Here is a 9,358-nt window from a genome sequence, read left to right on the forward strand (position 1 = left end):
TTCTTTATGGGAGAAGAAGACTCAGAACGCTGTGGTGCAGCAGAGGAAGAAGGAGCAGCTGAGGTAGAGGCACGAGTCACCCTGGTAGAAGGAGTAGCTGAAGTGGTGGGAGCATGAGGACGGAAAGGCTTGTGTTGGTTGTCCGTGAAATAACAAATCCCAGTCTTGGCCTCAATCATCTTCATGATATAAGGAGCATAGATGCAGCCCCTCTTTGGCTCACACACTGTCTCATAGATCTCACTCCAGATAAGCTTCATGATGCTAAAATCTGGCTTGTTGTAGCGCATGCGACTGAGGAGGAGCACATGCCTACCTGGAAGGGATGTAGCATCTCCCACTTTGGGGAGCAAGGACCACCTGAAGATAGAGCAAAGCACTCTATAGTAAGGACGCAACCCACGAGTAGTCCCTAAACAATCCTTGGGAGCATCCTTCTCATACAAAAAAATAGTGCTAGTCGGTGACAAAGCATCCTCTACAAAGATATGTGGACGACTCAGGTCATCATCATCTAACCCCAAAGCTGCGGCAAACTGTGCCATAGAGACCCTATACTGCTGCCCCTGAATGGTCCACTTCACAAAATCAAGCCCCTTCTTGGTGGTGCCAAAGAAAGCAGTGGAGTAGAATTGTCCAATCACTTCCTCATTCCAGGAATACTACAAGGCCAACAAATCTGCCACGTGCTTGCGCTCACACACCTTGCGTACCTCATTGAAGACTAAGTTGTTCTTTGAGGACATGTACTGCCAGTCTAGCCACTTCATCTCTACCACTGGATGAGATCTTCCCATGATCACAAAGTTATACCAATCAACCTGCACCAAGGTCCTGAATCTGTCATCCTGAGAGTCAGCAGGCAGAGTATCAGGACTCACCATTCTGTCCTTTCCACACTTGAGCAGATTCTTCAGATAGTTCACTCTTGGCCATCTAGGATCAGGATCAACAGCCCTTGTCTTGTAAAGCCTCAAAGGATTGCTTTTAGAACCAGGCTCATCCTCATTGCCACCATCATCTGACTCAGATGCAGCTGGAGAGGGAGAGCGGGGAGCATCACGAATGACAATGCTACCAGCCCTCCTGGAATGGATCGGAATCTGACTCCCACTGAAAAAATCTCCAACTTTTTCTTTGCCCAATCTCCCCCTAGGAGCACGAACTGGGGGACTCGAGAAAGCAGGAACATCTTGTGAAAGCTTCTGTCTCTTCTCACGAGGCATACTGATCACTGCAACAAGAATCAACAAGGTTGGAGTGCAATGGTTAAAAGAAACAGTAGCAGAATCAAGGTTACTGGCTGGCTGGACAGAGACCGGAAGTTCCGGGCCAAGAACACCGGAACTTTTGGCCTGCAAAACTGAAGAATAGAGGATTCAAACATGCCAGTGCATGTGTCAAAATCCTATAGATCGGCAATCTGCAAGGTAGCAGGAACAATTCTATTCAAAAGGTTTTCTCCCTAGGTTCACATATTTAGAGATCGGGGCAAAAACATGATGAACCAAAAGAGAGGATCAAAAGTGCTACCTTGAGAGAGGAAGTCGCAAATCGATCGTGAAAAGAACCTCCTAGCCACCAATATGGTTGATTCCATGGAGAGGAATCAAATTTCCACGGTTGAAAGTGAAAATCACCAAGATGAGTATTGTAGCAGCGGCTAGGTTTGGGAATCGGGGAGGAGAAGAAGTGAGGAGAGAGATGGCAGGCTCAGGCTCCCCATGGGTATTTATACCCCCGATCCCCGGAAGTTTCGGACTGGGATGACCGGAACTTCCGGCCTGACAGAACAGAGGGCAGTCAGGCCCAAGTTCAAAGGAATAGATAAGAATACAACGAAAAGAAATAGAAACCTGTGGACATAGAGAGACTTATGATGCATATGACCAGCCAACAATCAACATTACATAACAATGGTCAATATACATCACAAGTAAGGGATAAAAACCAAATTTTCACTATAAAAGCACACACAAAAATTTTCGCAAATTTTCACAAAAGGTTTTTTGGATAAGAGAGGGAATGTTTGAGCTTTATTCCAGGTATCAAGACCATCTTCTACACAAGAAGTGATCGCAAGACACAAAAGCTCAATTTTTTTTAATTTACATTTTGGTGATACATGTTTGGCAATGAATTAGCCAACCACCCATCACCCATTGTTACGAGAGTCTAAGATATTGAGCTCACTCCTAAGCTCGCAAAATCTTTTCTCATCTAAAGGCTTAGTGAAAATGTCGGCTAATTGGGTTTCGGTTCTCACATGGGTAAGGCATATGTCTCCTTTAGTCTCATGATCTCTCAAAAAGTGGTGACGAATATCTATGTGCTTGGTTCTTGAATGTTGGACGGGATTGTTGGCTATTTTGATGGCACTCTCATTGTCACATAGGAGTGGGATCTTGGTGAAGTTGTAGCCAAAATCTTTTAGAGTTTATTTCATCCAAAGGAGTTGGGCACAACAAGAACCAGCGGTGACATATTCGGCTTCGGCGGTGGATAATGCAATGGAATTTTGCTTCTTGGAGGACCAAGAAACAAGGGGCCGCCCAAGAAATTGGCAAGTCCCGGTTGTGCTTTTTCTATGAACCTTACACCCAGCATAGTCCGAATCGGAATAACCCAAAAGCTCAAAGTCACAAAACCCTTAGGATACCACAAGCCAAGATTAGGAGTATGAACTAAATATCTTAGAATTCTCTTGACGGCAATCAAATGGCACTCTTTAGGCTCCGCTTGAAAATGGGCACACATACAAACACTAAGCATGATGTCGGGACGAGATGCACATAAGTAACACAAAGATCCTATCATGGAGCGATATACCTTTTGGTCCACACATTTACCTTTATCGTCGAGGTCTAGGTGGCCATTAGTAGGCATGGGCGTCTTGATAGGTTTGGCATCCTCCATCCAAAACTTCTTGAGTATGTTTTTCACGTACTTGTTTTGAGAGATGAAGGTGCCCTCTTGTGCTTGCTTCACTTATAGCCCGAGGAAGAAGGTCAACTCGCCCATCATAGACATCTCGAACCTTTTAGTCATGATACTACTAAATTCTTCACAAAAAGAGGCATTAGTAGAACCAAATGTTATGTCATCGACATAAATTTGGGAAATGAATAAATCACTCTTAAATTTTTTAGTGAAGAGAGTAGTATCCGCCTTTCCAATTTCAAAACCATTTTTCAATAGAAAATATCGGAGACATTCATACCAAGCTCTAGGGGCTTGTTTGAGCCCGTAGAGCGCCTTGTGGAGCTTGTACACATGGTTTGGCAACTTTGGATCCTCGAACCCCGGTGGTTGCTCCACATAGACCAACTTCGAGATAGGTCCATTGAGAAAGGCACTCTTGACATCCATTTGGAATAACCTGAAATCATGGTGAGCGGCATAGGCTAAAAGAATTCTAATTGACTCAAGGCGACCGACAGGTGCAAAGGTTTCACCAAAATCAAGACCCTCGACTTGGGTGAACCCTTGCGCAACTAACCGGGCTTTGTTCCTTACAACCACCCCATGTTCATCTTGCTTGTTGCGAAAGATCCACTTGGTGCCGATGACATTTTGCTTGGGTCTCTCCACCAAAGTCCATACTTGGTTGCGAGTGAAGTTATTTAACTCCTCTTGCATAGCCATCACCCAATCCGGATCACCAAGCGCATCTTCCGCCCTGGTTGGTTCCAAAGAAGAGACAAACGAGAAGTGTTGACAAAAACTTGCGACACGAGAGCGAGTAGTTACCCCTTTTCTTATGTTACCAAGTATGTTGTCGACGGGATGATCTCTTTGGACAGTGTGATGTATCCTTGGATGGTGCACTGGGGGGACCTGAGCCTGATCAGTATGATCTAAAGTGCCCGCAGCATCGATCCCATCCACTTGTGTCGTTGGCACGTCTTCACTGCCACTGGTCCGGAGGTTCCGGACTGTAGAACCCGGAACTTTCGGGCCTGGAGATGTCCGGAGGTTCCGGTCAATAGGACCCGGAACTTCCGGCTCAGCAGACACAGCACTTGTAGGGCTATTGGATGTCGATGACGGAGGTTGATCCCTATCTTCTTGGTCATCCTGCGTCTCGACTGGTCGTATGTCTCCAATAGCCTTAGTACCTATAGCTTGACTTGGATCCACATCACCTACAACATGTACAACAACTTGCTCTCCTTGGGAGCCATTAGATTCATCAAATGTCACATCCCTAGTGACTTCAACAATACCGGAGATTTTGTTGAAGACACGATAGGCATGTGCATTTGACTCATAGCCAAGTAAGAATCCCTCATCCACCTTAGGTGAGAACTTAGATGAGCGAGGCCTCTTACTTAAAATAAAACATTTGCTCCCAAAGACACGAAAATATGAAACATTAGGCTTCTTACCACTCAAGAGCTCATATGAAGTTTTTTTTAGGATCTTGTGGAGGTACAAGAAGTTGATGGCATGACATGCGGTACTCACGGCCTCCGCCCAAAAGACATCCGAAGTCTTGTACTCATCAAGCATTGGTCTTGCGGCTTCAATAAGAGTTCGGTTCTTCCTCTCAACAATGCCATTTTGAGGAGGATCATAGGGGGTGGAGAACTCGTGCTTGATTCCTTCTTTATTAAGAAATTCCTCCACTTGAGTGTTCTTGAATTCTCCTCCATTGTCGCTTCGCACCCTCTTGATAGTGAGATCATAGAGGTTTTGGGCTTGCTTTGCGAAGCGCTTGAAGACATCTTGAGCTTCGCTTTTGTCATGGAGAAAGTACACCCAAGTGAAGCGTGAAAAATCATCAACAATGACAAAACCATACTTGTTACCTCCAATGCTTATGTAGGCCACGGGCCCTAATAAGTCCATATGAAGAAGCTCGAGTGGTCTTGTTGTAGACATGATGTTTTTTATAGGATGCGGACTCCCAACTTGCTTCCCGGCTTGGCAAGTACTACACACACGATCCTTCTCAAAAGAAACATTAGATAGACCAAGAATGTGTTCCCCTTTTAGAAGAGATGCCAAATTCCTCATTCCAACATGGGCTAGCCTACGGTGCCATAGCCAACCCATAGAGGATTTAGCAATCAAGCATGCCTCCGGATTTACTCTATCCACGTCGAAATCAACGAGATAGAGATCACCCTTTAACACACCCTTGAATGCTATGGAAGAGTCATCTCACCTAAAAACGGTCACATCCTCATCGGTAAACAAGCAATTAAATCCTAACTTACACAATTGAGACACAGATAATAAATTTTAGCTTAATGAATTGACAAGGAGGACATTGGATAGAGATTGATTCTTGGAAATGGCAATCTTACCGAGACCCATTACCTTTCCTTTAACATCATCTCCAAAGACAATATTCTCACGACTTCCACCCTCCTCATCAAAACTTGTAAACATACTCCTCTCTCCCGTCATATGATTGGTGCTGCCACTGTCCACAACCCAACTTGAGCCACCGGAGGAGTATGCCTACAAAAAAAATCAAGCTTGGGATTTAGGAACCCAAACTTGTCTAAGTTTGGGTCCCTTGATGTTAGTCACCAAAGCCTTTGGCACCCACACACAAGTGCGGTACTCATCATTGTAATTCCCATTAAAATAAGCAAACACTTTGCCCTCTGATTTTTTGGAAATTACATATGAATCATAGTAAAGACCCTCTGGCCGGAACTTCCTGGCATTATACCCAGAACTTCCAGTCAGCCCTTCGGCCTATCAGAAGCACGGAACTTCCTGATAAAATGTCCGGAACTTCCTGTCTTACAGGGCAGGAACTTCCGGTCATTTTGCCCGGAACTTCCGGGTGTCTAACCAGTGAAGGGACAAGTCACTTCACTTGCTTGTGGAGCTTTACCTTCTCTCACAAACATCAAGCATTCTTTCCCATTTACCATCACACACTTAGACACAAGACTTCCACCAGAAAACCCAAGCCCGTGTCCATCCTTGTTAGGATTAGCGGTGATGGTCTTGTAAAGGGCATCTTTTGAATGGTATGTCTTCATGCATCCATATTTCACCAATGTGCCCAACCTCTCATTCTCTTTCTTAAGAGCTTGCATAGCATCAACATTAGTAGCATAAGAGTTCAAATCAATATTGTAACACCTAGCACAACCATTGCTAGTAGATGGATTGGAAGAATTAGAAACCACATTTGGTTGAGAAGTGCTATTCCAAAGAGTGTCAAATTGAACTTCAAGATCTTTATGACTTTTGTCTAAATTAGCAAATTTCTCTTGAAGAGTTTCATTGACATCCCTAAGGCTAGCTAGAGAACCATTAGCCAAATTAAGCTCATTAGCTAGTTGTTCATTTTTAGCACATTCTTTAGCTAGGCTCTCCTCTAAGGCAAGGTTTCTTTTCTTCTCAAGAATAAGCTATTCTTCTTGCCTTTCGAGTGATTGTTCTTTACTATCCAAAGCTCTCATTATCTTAGCCAAATGTTGCATAGCGGGTTTGCTAAAACTCTTAAGCACATCATCTAATTCATTATCACTTTCCTCATCACTAGAATCAACATCAAGAGAGGTGTGAGAGGGCTTTTGAGTCATCACCTTGCGGCCTTGGGCCATGAAGCATGAGTAGTGGTAGGAGTCATCGTCGTCATCACTCAAGTTGTTGAAGAGACGCTCCTTGCTTGAAGAGGATGACTTGAAGGCAACGGTAGCAACACCACCTTCTCCTTCAACCGTGTCTTTTGGCTTAGGCTTGGGCTTGACCTCGGGATCTTCTTCATCTCCGGAGTACCACACCTCCGCCATGTGTGCCTCCACCACATGAGCATGCTCCGGCTTCTTCTTGCCTCCGTTAGCCTTAGATTCATTTGACTTGGGACAATCGGCAATGAAGTGGCCATATTCGCCACAATTGAAGCAAGCTCTCTTTGATTGCCTCTTTCCCTTGTCATCATCCTTTCTCCCTTTGCCATAGCCACTCTTGCGAAGAAAGTGCTTGAATCTCTTGACAATAAAAGTCATCTCTTTATCTTCACTTTCTTCACAACTTGACTCTTCATCTTGTTTTGCCTTCAAAGCAACTTCTTGATTTTTGATCATAGCGGCATTCTTCACCATTTGCCTCACTTCACGAGCTTCCTCTTCTTGCATCTCATGAGACACAATTCTTCCAAGAATGTCACTTGGGGTGAGTCTCTTGAAGTCTTTCCTTTCTCGTATCATTGATACAAGAGTGGGATTTCTTGGACTAAAAGTACGGAGAAGTCTCTTGACCACAAAGTGATTTGTCATGTCCTCACTCCCAAGTCCTTTAATCTTTGTTGACAAGGATCATCATCCTATCATACATCTCTTGTGGTGTCTCCTTGTCATCCATCACAAATATTCCAAGCCTTCCTTCCAATAATTCAATCTTGGCCTCACGAACGGCGGGTGATCCCTCATGAGCCAATTGCAAAGTATCACATATCTCCTTGGCCTCCTCAAGTCCATCAACCTTGTTGAACTCCTCCGGACTCAAGGCGGAGAGAATTGCATTTGAAGCTTGAGCATTGCGGTGGATGAGTTGCTCTTACTCCGAAGTGAGCTCCATGTCATCATGGGGTACATCAACACCTGTACAATCAACTTTCCAAATACTTGGATGCAAAGAGATTAGATGCAACTTCATCTTGTGCCTCCAAGCGGCGTAATGTGTCCCATCAGATTGAGGAGCACGCCCGGAAGGCACGGAGACGAAGTTATGGGGGGGAATGGTAAGTTTGCTGTAATCAAAAGGTATAGTAGCTCCCTTGGGTGGTGGAGTTCCCTTGCTGCTCGCTCCATCTTCATTTCCATTTTCCCCGTTCTTTCCCCCTAAGTCCGACGTCGTGGATCGCTCAAAGCGGTGAAGCTAGAATCAAGAGCACAAGGCTCTGATACAAATTGAACGCGTTGATGAAGCCTAGAGGGGGGGTGAATAGACTGTCCCTGAAAACTTAAAAACAAATCGCAGCGATAAAATTCAAATAGACCCGGAACTTCCTGGTAAGGAACTCCGGAACTTCCGGCCTGCCAGGCCCGGAACTTCCGGTGTTCTAGGATAGGAACTTCCGGGTAACAGAACAGAGATGAAATTCAAATTTTGAAACATGAGACTAAGCCAATCTTCACAAGAAGGTGCACAGGTATTCTAAGCAGAGGATAGATCACAGAATCATCCACAGAAACATCACAGAAAAAGACAAGAGCGATTTTTTCCCGAAGTTCGGATCTTGCGATCTTACTCTCCGTTGAGGAGCTCCAAAGAGCTGGGTCTCGATTAACCCCTTGCCTCACTTGTGCAAAAACCCCAGAGGAAATCCACAGCCTTCAATCCCAAACACTCCTAGGCAAATTTCTAGAATTGAGTGACCACCAAGATCCAACTCAACCTACTTCTAGAAATCCGCCACAAGTGTAGGTTGCTCTACTTGGAAAACCTCTAGAATCTCAGCACAAGAACTTCATTAACTTACCTCATTCCCTTTCGGAGGAGAGGAGATCCTTCACAAACTTACCCGGGACATCCACAATATACAACGGATTCTCGCGGGCGACACCTAACCGTCTAGGAGATCATCTCCAAGAGTACTAAGCACCGATATGGCAACCCACGAGATATTCCAAGTGCTCACCCAAGATCCTAGTCTTCACTCCTCTCCAAATCTTCTTCTCTCCCTCTCAATCTCTCTCTCTCACAAGAATTAGGCTCTAGATTGAGTGGAGAAGGCAAGAAACACTTAGGAGAGGCTAGCAACAGCTCTAGGTTTAAAAAGTGAAAGTAGAATAGCCAAGGAACGAGCTGGAAATGAGCTGTATATGTATAATGGCTAGGTGACGTCATCTAGCCGTTACTCACAATTTTGAACTGGAAACTAGACAGGAAGTTCCGGACCTAGAAGACAGGAACTTCCGGACTACACTTAGGAAAATCTTTTTCATAAGACCGGAACTTCCGGACCTGGAAGACATTAAGTTCCGGACTTGCACTTTTGGACAGATAGAGTATTTGCAAAAATGACTCCATAGGGAAACTTGACACTTGGTTCACACTAAGAGCACTTGACATATCTTAGAGCATCACCTGGAACCCCTCTTAATAGTACGGTTTTTCCTAAAAACTCGATTTCAAAAGATAAACTATCCTCTGCACTTCTCGAGTTCCGGTCCGCTTTGATTTTGTATTTTGGGGGGGTCTCCAAGCATCCATCTGCCACACATTTGGACTAATGCACCTGAAAGTTACTCAATGAACTCATTAGTCCCTTAACCACATTTGTCATTAATCACCAAAACCCACTAGGGGGATTAATGCACTTTCAATCCTCACTTCACTGACACACCTCAAGCAAGAGCTTTCTCATAGTCTCTCAAGTTAG

Source organism: Oryza sativa, chromosome 3, assembly GCF_034140825.1.
Source record: "Oryza sativa Japonica Group chromosome 3, ASM3414082v1".
Taxonomy (NCBI): Eukaryota; Viridiplantae; Streptophyta; class Magnoliopsida; order Poales; family Poaceae; genus Oryza; species Oryza sativa.